Genomic DNA, 19,096 nt, shown 5'->3' with positions numbered 1-19,096 from the left:
GCGAAACGCAGGAACGGGCGCCAAAGAGCTGTGCTCTAAAAGAAATGCAATGTTGAAGAAAGTGCGAAGAAACATTGCACACCAAGAACAGAAGAGTACAACTGCGCTTCCCATAGCGTACAGAAGGCTTGAGACATCGACTCAGTACTGCATTCCACACTGCTAACAGGTAATAGGTTGCATTTATGCGTCTCGATTCAGAAAAAAAAAGGAATATTGTAATACATTACCTCAACATTTGATTCCGAAAATTTTTGTGCAACTGATTTGATCATCTATACACAAAATGTAAACCCAAAAATCAACTCAATAATTTTTAGCTCATAAAAGCATGTCAGCTCGAATCTAATTTTTTTCTTATGGACTTAAATAAGAGATCCAAAATTAAGTGGCTGCCAAGATACCTGATATTATGAAGTTAACGCATCCCTTAATCTCCTCCTTTCTCCTGCATTGCTTGGTTTCACTCAGATTCAAGAGATGAACAATGGGCCTTAGTGGAGCAAAAACTTTTCATTGGGCATTACTGTACAGGCCCCAAAGTAATTTTTTTTGTCTCTTCTTTCCAGGCAAATGTTTGTCAACGGTTAACATGCACAGGCTGCTTACCTGCATGTCAGCTGTGTCTCATCAGCTGTACCATATGTCCCGTACTCTTGCATTTTTTACCGCTATACTGGTTATGTAAGCAATGCTAGTACGGTTATCTTGTGCTGCAATGTTTAAGCATTGCAGTCATTTGGGGCCACTTATGAATATACGAGAAGGAACAAGGAGCACGAAACAAAGCGAGGTTTATGAAACCGGAACGTAGAAAGCTAGTATATGATTCAAAAAGGTTTGGTTTGGTTTATGGGGAGTAAGGATATGACGGGCTTCCCAGCAGTGGATTCGTCCCGAGATAAATGACACTTGGTGGAGCAGCTTCTTAATGAACCGGAGAACTTTATACAGAATATATACAAGAGATGATACAAGAATCAAGCCGGATTTGCTTCCTCAAGGGAGCAACAATCAGAGACGAACGGCAACTGGCCGCGCCGGCCGTGCCGACCGCTAAAGCAGAGCGACAAGGGACTCCGCGTCCCCGCAGTTGAGCTGGCGCCTCTTGCCCCAGCTCCAAAGCAACCACTCCCTCCAGCGCTCGCCAGAGCGAGCGTCCTATCTTAAGAAGTAGCTCCAGCAAAAAGACACCCGAGCGCATTCCCGCGCTCCTGAGATGAGTTGAGAGCATTCCCCCTTTCCACAAGTCAAAATAAAAACACAATCCCTGCAAGATGTCTTCTCGGCAACCTTCGCAAAACGCACCAGATGCGCGCAGCACATCGCAGTGCAGCGCGACGAAAGCCTGACCCCCTTCACGGGTTTTATGGCCTCTGGTCGCTCCCACTCGTGCGACGGGACAGCGGGGGACCGTGCTAATGAAGCCCGAGGAGGAAAAAGGGGCGCTTCTCCCATTTCCAATAGCAAAGGGAAAATAAACTCAGAGGGGGGTTCGAAGGAAGAGCTCGCGTTTTGGAGCTAATGCTCTCCTTCTAGGAACTATACTCTGTTTCATACATCAGGTGCAACGCAGCGAAAGCTACGCAAGTAGTCCGCAAGAAAAAAAAAAGGAGGCGTATCACCACGCTCTCGTTTTGTGGCCGAGTGGTTCCTGAGGAAACGGGCTCTATTCCGGGCATACACATTTGCAATAACTTGCTTCGTATGCCTAGACATCTTCGCAGTGCGGATCTTATAGAAAAAATGCGCACCAAAGAACCATTTTCTCAAAAACAGATGAGCAGCGCGGAGGGCACAGCTAGCGCCATCTAGTGGCACAGCTGGCAAGGTTGTGGGGCAGCGAAAATGCGACACGAACGAAAACGACATGAAAAACATACAAATTCACGGAATCCGATCCTTTCTCCCTAAAAAAGGTGCTCTTTATGAAGTTGATGGCAAATGTAACATGCATTAAGCTTGCAGACAAAGCAACTATCATTTCCTCTCGTCAAGAGCAGGCACTATTTTTCATCGCGGATGCGGAGAGCGCAAACAAGAGCTATAGCTTTGGCAGTGTTGCACTTGATGTATGAAACGGAGTATAGAACGCGACACGCAGTTCAACATTAGGCCACCCAGCTGAGAAATACTCCCAAAACACGAGTACAGATATACATCAACACATACACGAGGGTCTGGCATAGAAACTTACACAGACAACCCAACAACCGCTGAGGCCAAACAGAGCACAGGCCTTACATGGGGTTTAATGTCCTAAAGCGATTCAGACTCTGAGAGATGCCATAGTGGAGGGCTCTGGAAATTTTGGCCACCTGGGGTTCTTTAACGTGCACTGACATCACACAGTACACGGGCACCTGGCTTTTCGCCTCCATCGAAAAGCGGCCGTCACAGCAGAGATTCGATCCAGTGTCCTTGGCCACAGCAGTCAAGCGCCCTAACCACTGCATCATGGCGAGGCTGTGGTCAGGAAGTGGCAACAAAAATATGCACGTAATTTTGTATCTTCTGGTTGCATTCTGAACTGATATGAGGAGCTGTCAAGACACATCTGCTCACAATCAAGTGCAGCTGCCAAGTTAGGCTCCTATTACGCAAGGCCTAGCTGCATAACCAGGTGCAGCTGCAAAAAGTCACTGAAAAGAAAAATGGACATCAGAGCACAATGGCAAGCTTTAACACTCCAGAGCCTTTCGACTTAACAAACGCCAGTGACTGGACGGCCTAGATAGAAAAGTTCGAGGACTTAGCTATGTATCAAGAGTCTTGGAGAATGAAGAAAAAGTTGAGGAAAGCTGCTTTATACCATCGGTCGAAAACGTGCGAGAAATTTCGCGATCTCCTTATGTTACGGATGCAGACCTTGAGAACGTTGAAGCAGTAAAAGCGAAGCCCCAAGCACACTTCATACACAAGAAAAATGTATATATCTTGTTTCAACTGCCACAAACATAAGATGGATAAAACTATTCATGAGTTTGCTACTGCGCTGCATGAACCAACAGCTCGATGTAAATTTGACGATCTGAAGGAATGTTTGGTGTGCGACCAGTTTGTTGTGGGCATGCTCATCCGGTCACTTTCGGCACCACTCCAACTGAACCCAAAGATTATGTGACAATAGCAATTTTGACAGACAGAAAAACTGAGACAGTGAAAAGGCAACAAGCCAAACTTAAGTTGCAAATAAAAAAACCAGTAGCTGACATGGTTAAAGGAAGAAAGCCACAGTGAGCAGAAGCAAGCAGGGGGCATTCAAGTGAGACATTAAATAGAAGGTTCACTGCTAAGCACCAAGCATGAGACTTCTAAGGCTGTGAGGTTCATAAACGTTCAGAATGCACGGCAAAAAATGAAAAGTATCATTTCTGTCACAAGGAGGGACATTTGAAGACTGTCTGCCACATTACAAGCATGCGACAAGGTTGAATGAGCTGCCAACAAAATCGACGAGTTTCTGGGTACTGCGCAAGAACAACGAGCAATCAAGAACAGCAAAAATGAAAATGCGACAAGGCAAGCCAAGAAAAAAACGACAAACTTAGTATTGATCAATGGCTGCTTTGTGCGAGCCAAGGTGGACACAGGTGTTGAAGTAAATAATTGTCAGAGACTTATTCCCGGGCATGCCACCACATCTAGAAAAGTTGAAGGACCTGCGAGGACCAAATGACGCTGTGCTGCATACTCTAGGAAAGTTAAAAGCCCAAATCAAATGAAAAGGAAAAGTTTGGTTTGGTTTGTGGTGTTTAACGTCCCAAAGCAACTCAGGCTATGAGAGACGCCGTAGTGGAGGACTCCGGAAATTTAGACCACCTGGGGATCTTTAACGTGCACTGACATCGCACAGCACACGGGCGCCTTGCCTTTCGCCTCCATCGAAAAGCGGCCGCCGAGGCCGGGATTCGATCCCGCGTCCTTGGGAACAGTAGTCGAGCGCCGTAATCACTGCGCCACCCCGGCGGGGTTGAAAAGGAAAAGTGTCCTCAAGAGATGGTCGTATTTGGTCGCCAGCCTTCGGATACCTCTGCTTGGATTCCCAGTGGTGTGAACATTTGACGTCCTTTCATCGACACCATAGTAACATAACTACAGCGCAACACATAAACAGCCCTTCCTTGGTATCAACTCTATACCAGGTGAGCACACCATCTGCCTAACTAATGATGCGGTGCTATTTGCTGTCATAGTCCTGAAAAGGGACTCAAAAATATGAAGCACCAAGGCATTATTCACAAGTTAGAAAACCCAACCGTCTGGTCCACTCCCACAGTGCCAGGCCAGAAGCCATAGGTCATGTGTGCATAAGTTTGAGAAGAGAACAATTGTTCTGTTTGTTCTGCTAATGTTTTGCAAACTGTGCATGAAGTGTCAGGAAGCTCAAATTCTGGATGGCCTTTCAGGTGTCGCCAACAGCATGGACGATATTCTTGTTTGTGGTCCAGACAAGAGGACACCCAGCTAGCAAGTTCTTCAACGGCTACCAGAAGTATCTAGGAGCAACACTAAACTACAAGAAATGCAAGTTTACTATGAACAAGACAGCTATCCTGGGCTTGATAAGAGGGCGAGGGGTTTCACAATCCTGTTATAGTAAAAGCAATCCAAAGCCTTTGCACACCAGAAAGCGTGAAAGTCCATTCAATATTGGGCATGCTTAACCATGTTCCGAGGCTTGCAGAACTGATATCCCCATTGATAGAGCTGTTCCACAAACACTAGGGATGAATCTGGGGTCTTGTTCAGAAGGAAGCACGCAAAAACGTCAGACAAGGTCTACAAGATCTAGCTTCGTCTAGCTGCCAAGGTACAGGCGAGGTCAAAAATATGCGGCCCGCGGCTCCGATCGGCGAAGTGGCTGTTAGCTGCACCACAGCGCTCGCGCCAGCGCTGCGAGAGTATGCACTGTGACGATAGATTTATCCCTTGAGAGCGAGCAGACACGTCACACGGTAGATAAAGTTTAAGTGCAACGTTCAGCCGTTTCGCAGCTTATGGTCATGGTGTAAGAGAGCTCCTGTTTGCATGGAGCGTTGCCGTGCTGGTGCTGCCTCGCATCTCGTCTCCCGCATGTGCGGAACGACTGCGGCGCGCATGCCCTCAGCCGCGCATGTCGCCTGTCTTTCTAGTATCGTAGTTCAGTTGTACCATGCAACCCACCGCGGGAAACTAGTGGATATGGTGCTCGGCTGCTGACCCAAATGATGCGGCTTCAATCCCGGGAGCGGCTGTAGCTGCATTTAGGTTGAGGCAAAATGCAAGAGGTCCATGTAATGTGTGATACAGTGCATTTTGAAGAACCCCAGGTGGTCGAAATTTCTGGAGCTCTCCACTGTGGCATCTCTCATAGCTTGTGATGCCTTCAGACGTTAAAACCTACACACCAGTTTTCATGCTTACGCGCTGTCCGCTTTCGTGTAATTTGCTGCACTTGCATGCTCATGGCTTGAGCACCAGCGTGCATGCACCACATTCTCAAATATTATGCGAGGGTTGTTCACTGTCTTAGAGTGGTAACATGCGAAGAGCCACCTCATTTGTAGAATCATTAAAGTTGCAATAAAAGCTACATGCGGAAGAAAAGTCGGGTGTACACTACGTACACAAGAGGTTAATTATTGTATTAGATGAAAAGGAGGTATTACATGTAAAAACTTCAAGGGGAGTAATATATATATATTCACTGCAAGCAGAGAAGTAGAAGTCTTGATGAAATAATGGGCCCTTACAGTTCCAAGAAAAAAGTAACGAGAATTATTTAAGTCTGAATGCAAAAATGACTGCGTAAAATTAACACAAAACTACAGGGTTCGGTGAGGCCCGGTAGAATAACGCGAAAGGCTTTTGTTGGGACTCTTAAGATTTGGTGAAAAATAAAGTGATGCCACGAAATTACGAAATTTATTATGTGTATTGATAAGAAGGCTCCTCGGTGTTATCTGTTACGGGCACTAGGCATCATCATCATACAGATAAAGTTTGAAAAATATGAAGAGAAAATGATCGAGATGTACGTGTAGCAGGAGCAAGTATTATGTTTTTATGATAGTGCATCAGCCTCATACAATGATAAGAGGATATCAGATTTTTAAAGGTAAACCTGCCATATTTGATGGCTCGCTAGTGAGTTTCCAGACGCTTGCACCTATTTCTTTTTGTAATGAATATTTCAATGTATCCACCGTGACAGATTACATGCATGAAACGTAATTTCAACTACGATGCTAGAAAGACTGGCGCCGTGCACTTCGATAACGGCTGAGAGCCCGCACACCACGCCGTTCCACGCACACGAGAGACGAGATGCGAGGCGGCACCAGCGTTTCCTTCTTATTCGCAACCATGTTTTTGTATACTGGGCACAAGCGTCACCACTGGAGCAAACGGCGCTAGCGTCGAACAAGGGGAGCAAGTGGGATCCCGTGACTCCTCTTACTGCTGCTGAAGCAGTTGCTCAGTTCAATTTGTGCATTTTAAAAGCTAATAGTGGCGTTTGTTTCTGTAGTTTGGGTTGATATAGAGTGCCAGCCACGCACTCTTTGATCTTGCATCGTGAGGCTGCTGAAGTCTACGGTCCGTTACTGCTCTGTACCCGGACGTAAGAGAGAGGACCCAGCGGAAGCTCCCATTGCTACCCGAAACATAAGCTCGCAGAACCTTTCTTAATCAAAATTTGAATGGGCGAATCAGCGAGTGATCATTTTCATGATGTGCGCAGCAGACATCAGTGAGCGAGATACCGTTCAGAGTTGGCACTAAATGTTCGGTGAGTGGTAAAAGAAAAGGCGCGTTTTAATTTGCGCTTATCACTTATGAAGCTAGTGATACTATTGCTGGAAGATGCTGGCTTCTTCATGGAGCAGTACCCTCTCAAAGAAAGGAGGGATCTTGCGAAGGCCAGAAGGCCTCAAATTATTCTAAATGAATGCATTGACATGGAAGTTCCTCAGAAATGAACTAGAAGATTTTGCCGCCTAGGGCAGCGCTATGCATGGCAAGTTGTCTCAGGCAGTCTCCAATACTGTAGTAATTTAAAATGATAGTAATAGTAAATAGTAAATAACAGTAATAGTAAATGTAGTAATTTTGTGAATAAACAAAAGATAGAGCATTGCATGCATGTTGTGATATACTGCTAGAGATATGCGTAAAAAAAACTACTGTGGGCGGGAAACACAGATATTTGCTCTAACCAAGTGTGTCAATGGCAGTAGTCAGCGCGCAAGAATTTGCTGCGTGGAATGCACGTCTTCACCCTTACTAAAAAATTAATCCATGTTATCCCCACAGTCAAACTTGTTTGCTCTTCTACGTTCAAGGGAGCAGGTGAAAAGTGCCGCTTCCGCCAGCGCTATGCGAAGGCGCTCATCATCTATCAGGCTCCTGACAGTCCTCTGCTCTTGCAAAGGAATCCCATCATCACCTGTACACTGACTGTTTGCATCTAACTGGTTGTGTGGTAGCTTCAATTGTTGCTTTTTTCTTTTCTTTTTTCATAACAGCAGAAATGCTGCAGCTGGTGCGCGTCGTAGCAGTAAAGCTCGCCAACTTTGATAACTCTGATTCGATGAAGTGATCTTTTGCCGAATGAGCAGGTCTCATACCTCAAAATAAGCTTATACAGGTCCAGACCAAGATGTATATTAAATAAAGAAATGAATCTAATGCTAGCGCACAACTGTACTGCCTAGCAAAGCATTCTACAGCAGCAGTTCAACGTGTGTTACCCCACTTACTTCGTTATGTGGGTGCTTCCAAGAGGTGGCGCCACGGTATGTCCTCGCGCCCAATATGGTAATAAAAGGTACGCTTCTCCTGCTCGTTTCTATTTAAATATTCCTGAGTATAGGTTTACACGTTTGTTAGCTAGCAATGATAACATCATTTCAGTCCGAAATAAGAGGGTAGTTCTTCGTATACACTGACTCTATGCGATAAATGGTGAGAAATCTGTAGGGTATGAGTAAAATATCTTGATGCCTGTGTTTTCAAAGCACTGATAACTACTGACACAGCAAAAGTATTTGAAAAAATTATTTTCATGTGGTTATTTTCAAGCATTTTTTTAGCCGGCGATCTTGAGGCTCAACATATGAGAGATTGTTTCGCAACAATGCTTATCAGCTTCAAACAGAATGTTGACAAGGATGCGCTAAGAATAAGAAAAATATCCCGAGTGCCAAACATAATTTAAGACCATGGAGCAGGGTTAGCTGCTAAAGAAAAACTGCCAGCTGATTTAAAACAGTGTTGGTCATCACAGGGCTCACTCACTGTATGTAGTGGACTGCTGATGATGGCAAACCGAATCATCATTTTAAGAAATTTTTGAATTGAGATACTTTAGTGCATTCATGAAGGTCATCAAGACATAGAAATTAAAATGTTGTGCAAAGGCCAGAGAGTCCATTTTGTGGCCAGCAGTGAGCAGTGCACTTATGCAAATGGTAAAGAACTGTGTAGCCTATGCGAAGTGCCAAGCACAGTTTTCAGAACTAATTAAATCTACAAACACACCAGAACTCAAGTGGAAGAGTTGCAATACACCCTATTGAGTAGCAAAGCACACACACCTTTTCATCCCTATTTTTCAGCATACGCTGAGCTCTGCCTCTTGGCCAGAGGTACAAGGGCATCAGGGGAAATTGAGCACCTCAAGTGTGATCCGCAATGATCAGGGACAATGGTACACAATTTAAGTGCTCACAGTTCACTCATTTTTGCAGCTTCGTACAAGCTCAGTCACATTACTTTTCACACTCATTATGCATGATTAAACAGTGAAGTGGAAAGAGTCGCAAAGCCATTCAAGACCATGTTAACAATGCACAAAGGTCCGTATTTGGCATTGCTGACCTAAAGAAACACACCTAGGCCGAAGGTTACACTCCTGCATGCACAACTCCTAATGTGCAAAAGGTTATGGATGCATACACCTTGCTGTCCAGAACAGCTTGTGTCAGAAAAACTAAACCTGCAGGAATGGTGTTCAAGAGATACTGAGATCAGGCGAAAGCAGAAGCAGCCCTATGACAAGTGACTAAAGCCTGGTCAACAAGTCTTGGTCCCAGAGCTCGAATAGAAAGCAACCGTTATCGCCACCGCCGCAGAACCCACGTCAAAAAAGGCTCAGACAGAGAACAGGCACTTTCAGTGAAACAGAAGGCACATAACTGTGCTTCCACTGAAAACATCATTGTTAGAATCTCAAGAGACCCTGGCCGCATCCCAAGTGCCACAATGTCAACTGCTATCAATGGCAGTGAGAATTGAGGAACCACTGCACTCATCATCGGGAACTCTGCATCAGTGTTCACCTCAAATGCCATTGAATGTGCCAAGAAACAGAGAGGATAAGCAGCAAACAACCAGTTCTGGCCAATTTTCCAGAAAAGCAATGACGGCAGACTAAGTACTCATGAGTGTAGTGTGAGACAGAAAACAGTGCTACTCTTCTTACTGTAATGGAAACTCGGGATGCGCCAGTTTCAATATATGCGCCTTCAAAATAAAAGGAAGAGGTAATAGTAAGTTACCCACCAGGGGCTCCCATGAGCCAGAATGGTGTGGAACTCGCATGATTTGTGTGCACGGAACATAGTAACAAAGGATAATCTGTTCCGATTAAAGCACAAATAAATTTTCTCCCTAAAGCATGAAAAATTTAGCAGATTAGTTTGAACGCAAAATAAAGCTGTAATCAAAGACATCAACCCCGAATCTGTGCATGCATCACAGGTACTATCAGCATTTCAGGTGGCCCTACAACATACTTTATGATCCCGAATGTCAGTGATTAAACCTTGGCCAAAGGTGCATATCATTACTCATCATTGTGTGCAAGTGTCTGGTATGATCGGACAGTGTTTAACATTGCAGGTGCTGCCATACTAGGCCCAAACTCCTATGATGAGCGATTTCATACGAGATGGTTGGGCAGATCTGCTTTAACAGCATGGTGCGCTGGTGTAGGACCGACACTAGAGGTTAACTTCAATCCAGGGCTTGGTCAGCAGCATGATGACTCAAGCCGTACTCGGCAGCAGATTGAGGATGTGCTCAGCCAATTTTACGCAGGCCACAAGCCAGGCCTGATCTATTTTGCCAAGGTCAGGCTCAGCACTTTTTTGTTAGGCTGTGACGTTGACCCGACTTTATGCTGAGGTTGTTTTGTCCATTGGAATATAAAGACAACCCTTAAGTTTTTATCCGAATGGTATCATCAAAAATTTGCTCATGTCATAACCCTCAGCAGGATTCTATCCAGTGTAAACGCAAATACAGACACTTAGTTTTTTGATGACTTAGATCAGTGTTTCTCAAATAGGGGTCCACGAAGCCATTTTCAGTGTCCATGAAACCCACATCCACAAAAAAGAAGGGTCGCTTGAAAGTTCTAGACTGGCTAGGCACAGTTTTGCAGAGTTAAAAGCACGAAGGTCCAAAGGCTACTTTAGTTTCTCAAAGCAAAAGAAACGCAGAAGGATCGAGTGTTGTTTGTTTGTGGGGTTTAATGTCCCAAAGCGACTCAGGCTAAGAGAGAGGCTGTAGTGGAGGACTCAAGAAATTTCGACCACCTGTAACATGCACTGAAAGCGCACAGCACACGGGCGCCTTGCTTTTCACCTCCATCGAAAAGCGACCGCAACGCAAAAGGAGTGCAGAAATGGAGAGCGTACGTGAGAGAGCGGAAGTGAAAGCGTGTCTATGGCGCATGTTGACACCAGCATCAGTAAACTCGAGCTCTGACTGCACTGCTGAACAGGCCTGCAATGCGGTGCACCTCGGATGTCAAATGAGCAAATCGTGTGGGCGGTGTTGGGAGCGGGCATGCTTATCGGCGCTGACGCGTCGCCTCTTCTACAAGTCCTCTGCAGGCCGCCATGGCACAGTGGCTCATTAAATGCCAGTTTAGCCTTGACTCAAACCGGATTCCGTGACCTGCTCCCAGAACTGCAGCTGCAGTCCGTACAAGATCTCCCCCTACCCCCCACTCTTAAGGGGTCCCCTCAATTCCAACTGGTCCACAAGGTGTCCCCCATACATTGCATCATACATTGAATGTTCTAAGCGGCAGGGTTTTACATTAAATGGTTAAAATCATCACTTTTTCACAAATGGTTCTTCATTGGTCTTGCACATTCAAATTTAAAAACGGTATAGTTTTGCTGTCTTAGCCATGAAATTGGGTCCCATAAGTTAAGAGACAAAACGGCTGGGAAATGCCTGTAAGCTTCATGTAGCTGCACATGAAGGCGAGGATGCTGCCTACATGACCAAAAGTGTAATTGAAACAAAAGAAGACCATTATAATGTACCAGGCAATGGTTGATGTATGTACAGTGTAGCACGAAAAAGATAGCTGGCGATATATAAGGCGTCAAAATTGGCAGAGAACACCGAGTGCGCTCTTGAGATCGAAGAGAATCAGCTCATGGCAGAGCCTCTTCAAGGCGCGAAAGGAACATACGAGGTCGTGAGTGCACAGCCTAGCTTAAAGCACAGAATCAGGTGAAGGCATGTCCAGCGACCAACAACCTAAAGAATAACAGCTGATGGACCAGCTAGCCTGGGTGACTTTCCTCTGCTATAGGATAACATTCCTTCATTTCCTATTTATGCCTACTCTCGATGAATAAATAAAAAACGTGAGCATAGTTCAAAATTTTTACCACATAACTGACTTTGCTTACTCTTGCCTAAGGAATTCATAAACTGCCACTTGCTGATTCCACTGCAATTGTGTCGTGACTGCAAAGAGAGAGGGGCAGTAAAGACAGCATAGAGCGGCCTTCTCTGGGCAATTTTTTCCCTCTTCCTTCTGGTCAAGCTGTTCGATTGCACCTGCTGTGTTGGAACCCACTGCGGCGTAGGCATATGGTTGAAAACAAGTTTGTCAGTTGCTCACCCATTAGGTTCAACTATTCGAGCTCAACAGCATGGCGCTTTAGGCTGAAAGTAACCGAACACCCATCAAAGCTAAGTCGCTTGCTAATGAACTCAGATTTCCATATGCATCTGTTAAGTCCAAATGATTTGAACTCCTTGGCAAAAAAAAAAAGGTCGTGGGTTCAAGTATGGTAGAGGGTTTGAGCTCCAGTAAATGTCGTAAGTTCGATTTCCAGAAAAGGTCGTGGACTAGAGCCCGATAAGTTTTGGCTTCGAGTCCCAGAGAAGGTCGTGAATCCGAGTTCCCACGCCACTCCAAGAAAATCATTAAAAATAAGTGCTCGCAGACACGCGGGGAAAGAAGCCGCTTACCTGCTGCGTACGGGCGTCCGGAATGCGGGACACAAAGACCCCGTGGTGCGCGTGCACCCTTCCCCGTGCCAGGAAGAAACCGAAGGAGCGGCCGGGCGGCCGCCGCAGCTCCACCACTTGGGTGCCGTCCAGGTTCTGCTGCAAAAGCTGTGCGCACACGTGCGCCGGATGGCCGCCGGTCCACAACGGGTCGCTACACGAACTGCGACACGAGACAAAAGTCAATTAATTGCCCACCTACTTTTGCCAGCGGAGACATTGAGCACGGAAAACATGGTTGCAAGTACCGACTTTGCTTAGGCTACTTTGGCACAGCATAGTGACATGCAGAGTTGGCGACAAAATAAAGCTTTAATGTCCCGAACAGACGCCTTCAAAAAAAAAAAAAAAAAAAAAAAAAAGAAAAGAAAGGAAACTGAAAAGTAGCAAGTGAAAACGGCCTCTTCGAGTGAAACTCAAAATGAATCACCGCTGTCACTTGCTGGTAGTGCTTGCCGGAGGTAGAGTTACTCTCACGGTTGTTACTATTGTTACGACTTAGATTTCGCGTTCTTTTGCGTTGTGTTTGACTCGGTCTTTCGGACCGTGGTTTTAAGCACCCTTTCTGCATGCTCTCCCCGCCCGCCGCTTCTCGCGCTATCTAACCGACGCGGCCGTTACTGTGGATGGATGGATGGATGGACTATAGGAGCGTCCCCTTTGAAACGGGGTGGTAGCAGTAGCTGTCATGCTCATTTTTCTCTCTATATTTTAATTATTGATTTAGAATGGTTAACTAAACCATCATTCTATTTATTAAATTTTTGTTCTTACATTACTAACATTATGTCACTTCTCTGTTTTTAAGCCACCAATCTTCCAGTCGTTTTTTGCTAGTTTCCACCGCCGGTTTATTCACCCGGCCACTGTTATCTCTAAACCCCAGAGCTTCAGGAACAGTGATTGCGCCTGCATCAACTTCCGGATGGATACCATTGCATCCGAGTATAATATGGTCAATTGTTTTCACTGCGCACTGTCAGCGCACGTTAAAGATCCCCAGGTGGTCGAAATTACTCCGTAGCCCTCCACTACGGCCCCCCTTTCTCTCTATCCACTTTCACTCCCACCTTCCTCCCTTCCCTTACGGTGCGGTTCAGGTGTCCACAGAGCAAGTGTGACAGATACTGCGCCTTTCCCTTCCTATGAACCAACCAACCAACCAACCACTGTGCAATTGTGCACTGTGTGCGTCGCTGGTGCCGCCACCTCTCGCGCATGAGCGCAAGCCTTATTTTATTCGAACCATCCTAACACTATATAGGTATAGTAACAGTAACGCTAGCCGGAGATTGCAAATACCTTGGTAAATACGCCTTCTTATCACACTGGTGGTTCACGACAAGATCAATGCAGTTCACGACAGGTTCGACAAGAACCATTTGAAAAGCATTAGTTGTGGCGTAAAAAGAATGGAAAGAATAGTGACACCAATCGGGGGAATGATCCGTTGCATATTACCGAACATGAGACACACGCAAGAGAGCAATAAAAACTTGTGGCGATCAGTTTCGGTCTCAGTATTACAGCCGCCGAAAAATTGCCGTCGCTGTTATAAGACGTACAAAAACTGTTGTCTTTATCGCTGCTTTATTCAGTTAGGTTCGCACGACTGCTTATACGTATACGCAGGCCTGCCCTGAAGATAAATCCCAAAAATAAATAAGCAACGATTATATCTGTTCTCTTCGTTACTCGTCAAGGTACGTGATCTAGAACACTACGTCAAAGCCATCGCTCAGTGGCCCAAAAGGAAACTGTTGGTGTAAGTGAATTCCGCACAGTGATTCATGTAGTACACTATCGCCATAGAGATTGCCTCGCATACTATTGAAAAAAAAAAAAAAAAGAAAAAAAAAACGAGTCAAAATTACCGTTTTTCGAAACGAAGAAACTTTTCGGGAGCAAATGGCGCTAAAAATGAAAAGTGAGTGTTCTGCCGTTGTTTAACTCTTCAGTCGAGTTTTGCGACTTCGTGACAAATTGTGCGACGAGTAAGCACTATCCCGCGGGCTGACATGCGGATTTTGATGTTCATTCCGACGTTTTCCAATCAAAGCATCAAAGTGTATGGCGCCTCAGACCCTCAGTATACCTCAGTGAGGAGGCGGCTGCGTAATGAAGAAGGAGGCGCTAGCGAGCAGCCAGCCTCCTGTCTCATTTTGCAAGAACTCTATATAGGGTAAAGAAAGAAATCCGAGAAAGAAAAAAAAAAAAAGAATTGCTTGCTGTCCCTGGGTGTTCTTTTTTTTTTTTTTTTTTTTTTTTTAGAAATAACATGCCAACCGCTGACTTGTCGCAAATTAGCTCCTAGAGCATCATGATCTCATTCCGTAGGGTAAACGTCGGGTTTGACAAACTCCCCTGCCAAGAAAGGTATGAGTGTTTTTTTTTTTTCTTTTTTTTTAATATCGTGACAACAGGCGCCCGAGAATAAAATCTTCAACCGCGGCAAGCACAAATCACGCATGAAAATAACTCAAGACGAAGATGCGGTGGCGCTGCCGTCGTTAGTTATCTTCACGTGGTAGGCAAAACCATTAGAATGTTGGGCAAAACAACGCTTCAGTTGCTTCAGTCGCTTTGCCTACCGCTCCATGGCCTACCCTGATTGCGCGATGGCTTGCTGCTGCCGGGAAATGCAGAGCACCATGCCGACTAATCGCGTCGCTATGGCATGTGCTGAAAGGCACACAAGAGGAAGTTTAGTAAGCTTGCACAGGTTTCTTGCCGACAATGATCGTCGTAAACAGTGGTGGGCCGCTGCGGTGAAGCGTCAAGGCTGGATACCGAAGCCTGCTCATCGAATATGCGGCAAGCACTTCGTCACGGCTAAGCTGGAGCTTATTCACCTTTACGCCAGAGCGAGCTACCGGATCAAAGGTCGCGAATAACTCGAGTTTGTTAATGTTGTTGTGGCTGTAGGAAGAAGGAAAAGAAAATGCACGGGCCTGCTACTGGCTCTGTAGCGTAGCCAACTCCGCTGCCTCGTGCGGACAGAAGAAAAAAATTGAGAAGAAGAAAGAAAAAGAAGAGGGAGAGAAAGACGTGCACCGCAACAACAGCCGTCGTCCACCACCTAAGCGGTGGCGGGTGCAATGACGGCCTACAATAGATAAAAATTCGGTGGCTGGCTAGCCCCCGCCGCAAGCGGCGTTGACCTACCGTCCCAGCCCCGTCGGCCTTTTTACGACGCGTGATGGGATCTTGGTACTGTTTTAGTGCCGGTGCAGGCGCGGGTGCGCAGATAACATATATAGACGAGGCAGTCATATATATGCTGTAATGCGTAGGCCTGTTTCTTTGTTGGAGCATGCATAGATGTTTTACCTATGCAAACTGTCCCTCAAGCCCGTTTTTTTTTTTCTTTTTTTTTTTTTTTTTTTTTTTTCACTTTGGTAAATGAATGTATGCGCAGTGGAGCTGCTACGCGAGAGATCTGTGTTGTGCTCCTCGATCCGTGATATAGCTATATGTTGTATGGCTAATCTTCGCCGCGTTCACGTCAAATTATTTTAATCTACTTCCTGATGAAGATTCCCACTTCATGTTGACAGCTACAGATTTGGATTGAAGCTGCATTTTTTATTTATGCCGAGCGCTTTTATTTGTATTCACAGCGGCTGATTGCGAGTTGTGTGGTTTATCCTACATAAACGCGGCAACAGTGGCCGAAACCGAACTGGGCCGCCGTAATGGCCCCAAAAAAGAGATCCCCAGATGATACAGCCCCCCAAAACAGGTCCCTGAAATATACGGCCCCAGAAAAAAAAACGTCCAGAAAGGTCCCCTCAGGAAGCGGCCCCTAGGAAAAATGTCACCAAGAAATTGACTGAAAATCTGGCCGGAACTCACTTCGCGAAAAATTGAACATCTTATTGGACGCCTTTTTTTTTTTTTTTTAAATAGATGCAACCATTGTTTGGGCGCTAGGTCCTTTGGGTCCTTTGGGTACTTTACACGTTTACAGGAACTGGAGAAGGCTTGGCGAAAAAGCATTGCGAAAAAAAAAACCACCACTATATAACATCCAGCGAGTATTATGCAGTGCATAGTTCCCAGTTTTCAAGATGGAAAATATCGCTCTTTAATATAGGTCTAATCACTCGGCTAATATCGCACATTCGAGAGACATGCTTGTCCTCGACCGCACAAATTTCGGCGCCATAATGGTTCTTTTTTTTTTTTTTTTTTTTGCGAACGCACGCCATCAGTACCATGTTTTGCAAATTTCAAGCGGACGGGTAGAAAGAAGCACTGTAGCATACATTACTGCGGCTAGACACGAGGAGACTCAGACTACGCCTTTAGTAAACAGAACTAAAGAACGTGGAAGAAACAAACAAAAAACGGCGGGGTTCAAAATATAAATAATGTGCAAGCTAAAACCATGAACACAGATGTAAGATAAAAACAGTAAGAGTCGATTACAATGAGCGCAATTCATCGCTGATAAGCCAAGCACCAGGCAAGGGGAAAGCTCGACTTTGCAGTACGTTTGATTGCATCTGTTTGGAGAGGTTTTATCCGGGGCCATTTTTTCCTGTGACGTTTTTACCGGAACCCACGGAACCACAGTGGCAGCTGCAGCTCGTAATTGTAATGCAAGCTAACAGCGTGACTACACGGGATAAAATTGCTGCCATTAACGACAGCAGCCGCCCACGAACAGAGCAAATATAACGGACGTGCAGCGTTGTGATTTCAACGAATAACGAAACGATACGCAAATCCGCGCGGTACGTCAAGGCTAATATTGCCATGCTGACCTAAATCATTTTAACCATACAGCCGCTCGACGCTAGCGAGGTGCTTCGTGCTTACCAAGAACGCTCATTTGCCGCTCGGTGTGAAGAATCATGCGATAATGCAATGATGCTTCGAGCGGACTACTTCGTACGCGGTTTGCGCGCGCTATTTATGAGCGAGGAAAATCACCGTCAGCGTACTCGACTCAAAGTATAGTTGTGAGCATCCGAAGCTTTGTAATTTTCGATGCGTTCCGCGATTAATTTTCTGGGAGAAAAACAGCAAATAGATGTCAACGTCGCTCATTTTCCCCGGCTGGCAGCAACACTTCTCTTGTGCGCCTTGAACCCAATCTCCATCGGTACGGCGTGCGAGTCCGTACGCTGCAAGCCGTGCACGTATAGTTTTTCAATGTATCGCTTCTGTCCTCACCGCTGAGGCTTACGAAATACTATCACGTGGTCATTTCGTCTGCCAAGAAGGCGCCTACAAATCACAATAACACTGCCTTGACAAGCTTGGCCACAGTGCTGCGGCCGCGGTCGTGCTTTTTGCCTAGCGTGGGATCGCTGACGAGAGCAGTGCCACCTCGATCGTATTGTTTGCAAACATGAAGGAGGTCTGTACAGTTAAAAATTGATGCAATAGCGTCATATGAACATTGTGCATTGTTGAGTGATTGTCTTAAATCGCTGCTAATCATGGAAATTAATAGTTGAAAAGGTAGCGCTTAGACGTAGACCTGTCTTCCCTGGACAAATGTTGAGAGAACAGCCGCCCTCTTATACTCCACCGTTACAGAGTATATGTGTTAGCTTAAAAGAACGTTTCCTATCACATTCATCCGCTTCCTTACTTATACTGCGGCCTTTGTTCCTCGCACGACCTGCGTCGCCATGATCGCCAAGGATGATCGCAACCACCAAGACAAGTTTTTTTTTTTTTTTTTTTCTCAAAACTTTGGTCAGAAGGCTGCCGGTTCGCAGGAACAACATGTGCGCACTTTTCTATCGAGAGCAAATACAGGATCTACCGTAAAAATGACGACCCAGACTCCAGGTACGTTTCAGAAAGGAATCTGCCCCTTCAGGCACACACGTGCACTACACAAATGTGTATATAGTATGGATGATGCCGGAAAGGGCTGTCACTGCGAAGATCAGACGGAAGTATTTTTTCTTCGCAACAGTGCTCCCGAAAACGTCTAATTCCCTCCTTAAAAACGAGGAATTAAACGATCGCACTACAATGAACAGAACGCTAAGCAAAAAATGTTCGCCTCACGTTCGTTGCAAACAAAGACCTTCGGGTTTTTTGTTTTCAAATCCAACTCTTCCTAGCTGCACAAACTAGATCAAAATCCGGTTAGATAACAGCGCTAACGGACGAAGGGAAAAAAAAAAAAAGACGGACATCTCAAGCGACTGACCCGAGTGTATATATATATATAGCCATAAAAAAGAACGCTACATAATTCTGGAAAGAAAGGTGTGTACAAAACAAGAAAACAAAATATATTAGCAGGACGCTTCCAATTTAGAAATATCTTTTTTTTTTTTTTTTTCATGCAGGACAACTGATGGAATGAACGTGTGTTTATTCTCACAGATACGGCACGCTTCGGAAACCTTCCGAATGAACTGATAACGATGCCTAAACAATACAGTCGTGTTATCAAACGGGCTCACAGCAAGACTAATCTTAACAGTGCTTACATCGAAAAGAAAAACGGCGTCCTTTGCAAAGCCAGGCTGTGATTTGGCAAGTACTTACATCCGCCCCTCAGTCCAATATACGCCTGGCCGCACGACACCTTAACCGCGCTGTAAGGGAATTGGGAAGAAGGTGGGAGTGATTGCAGTGACACGAATGCTAGCCAAGAACATGTCCTGCGGAATATGACAGATCCCGCGCAGAAATCTTGCACACGGGATTTGGTTCCATGAGCCTATACAAAAGTTTTCGCCTTAATAATTAAGCGCCGTTCGAACGCTAGCCACGATGGAAGTTAAACGGGGAGTGTTTTTGCAGGTCCTGCGTG

At 45.5% G+C, this 19,096-nt stretch overlaps 1 pseudogene across 1 annotated transcript in view; it reads right to left on the bottom strand.

Moving 5' to 3' along the window:
• Window positions 1-19,096, bottom strand: part of LOC146184259 (uncharacterized) — a 164,928-nt pseudogene that overhangs the window by 12,965 nt on the left and 132,867 nt on the right. Inside the window, exon 9 of the transcript XR_014708843.1 lies at window positions 12,268-12,469. The product of XR_014708843.1 is annotated as an uncharacterized LOC146184259 (transcript). The remainder of the gene's footprint in view (window positions 1-12,267; window positions 12,470-19,096) is intronic.

This window comes from Amblyomma maculatum, chromosome 7 (assembly GCF_055883805.1).
Source record: "Amblyomma maculatum isolate TAMU_Amacu chromosome 7, ASM5588380v1, whole genome shotgun sequence".
In the NCBI taxonomy this organism is placed as follows: Eukaryota; Metazoa; Arthropoda; class Arachnida; order Ixodida; family Ixodidae; genus Amblyomma; species Amblyomma maculatum.
Note: the sequence above shows the minus strand (reverse complement) of the source record. Positions and strands in the feature narration are given on the sequence as shown.